This window comes from Oryx dammah, unplaced genomic scaffold (assembly GCF_014754425.2).
Source record: "Oryx dammah isolate SB20612 unplaced genomic scaffold, SCBI_Odam_1.1 HiC_scaffold_19, whole genome shotgun sequence".
NCBI lineage: Eukaryota > Metazoa > Chordata > Mammalia > Artiodactyla > Bovidae > Oryx > Oryx dammah.
In genome coordinates this window covers 80496836-80498130 of record NW_024070203.1, presented here as the reverse complement: position 1 = coordinate 80498130, position 1295 = coordinate 80496836, and the positions used below count along the sequence as shown (strand labels likewise).

Sequence of the window (1295 nt, the reverse complement as noted above, 5' to 3'; positions counted from 1 at the left end):
GTGGTCAGGGAACTTGAACTTGGCCCTGTATGGGGCCTCAGTCACATGCTCCTTGTCTTACAGCTTGGTGCAGATGGACATTATGATTTAGACAATGAGGACCCTGGCCACTGTGTCCTGGGACTTTCCAAAGGCACCCTGCATACCTGTCTGGACCCTAGATTGGGGACAGTGTGCCAGACATAAATGTCCCCTGGAAATGACTGTCTCCAAGGCCCCTTAGAGCCACCCCTACAGACAGCAGCCACCAAGGAGGCTGCTCTTTGCAGCCATAGCACATGGGCCCGCATGGGGAAAAGAGGTCAGTTGGCTTAACTGACTGCAAATAGGTCCTCCCTTTTCTAATCCTGGATTGAACCCAGCACTCAATGGTTGCTTTCTCTCAGCCACTAGCCCAAATTTAGCCTTGACTACTACCTTGCTTTGGGCATCATTTTCTAGATTGAAATGTTATCTTTGCCTATATTTTGAAAACTCCATATTGGAATATGTAGATCTGGCACATAATGATCTAAAATATATGAAATTAGAGACGTCTTCAATTTCTTAAACATTTAGTGACTACCACAGCACCACTATAATTTTTCTGGAATCCCTAAAATCTGGTATAATCATATTTTTCTTTCATTAGCCATTCAAGAGACTCTGTTTCCTTCATTGGCATCCTGTCCTCTTTCTTTCCTTGCCCACCCTGAGTCTATGCCCTTGTCATTACAGCTTGAAACTCCTGGACACTTGGCCAATAAATACTTGATGTGGGTATTTAGAGGACATTTGTTTATTTAGTGCAAATGTTAAAATTATTAAGTCCTTCCTCCTCTAACCCAACTGGCATATAATTTGTTGGATATTTGATATTTGGGAAATAAATTACAAGAACTTTTGTTTCTCACTCACTGGTGATGATCTTGATAGTCTTGCTTTGTGTTCTTATGGCAACAAAGTTGTCACTTTTGCTTATTTATGTGTATCACCAAGTATAAAACCGTTTCATGTCATGTTTCCTTAGCATTTAATTCTTAACCTCTATGTAGGTTTTATTGACTGTGTTACAGTTATTTGGGGTTTCCCTGGTAGCTTCTGGAGAAGGCAATGGCACCCCACTCCAGTGTTCTTGCCTGGAGAACCCCAGGGACGGTGGAGCCTGGTGGGCTGCGGTCTATGGGGTCGCACAGAGTTGGACACGCCTGAGGCGACTTAGCAGCAGCACCAGCAGCTGGTAGCTTCGATGGTAAAAAATCTGCCTGCAGTGCAGGAGACCTGAGTTCGGTTCCTGGCTTGGGAAGATCCCCTAG

At 44.2% G+C, this 1295-nt stretch overlaps 1 pseudogene; it reads right to left on the bottom strand.

The window, feature by feature from the left end:
• Window positions 1-201: 201 nt before the first annotated feature.
• On the bottom strand, window positions 202-325 carry LOC120879169 (annotated as a pseudogene).
• Window positions 326-1295: the final 970 nt, after the last annotated feature.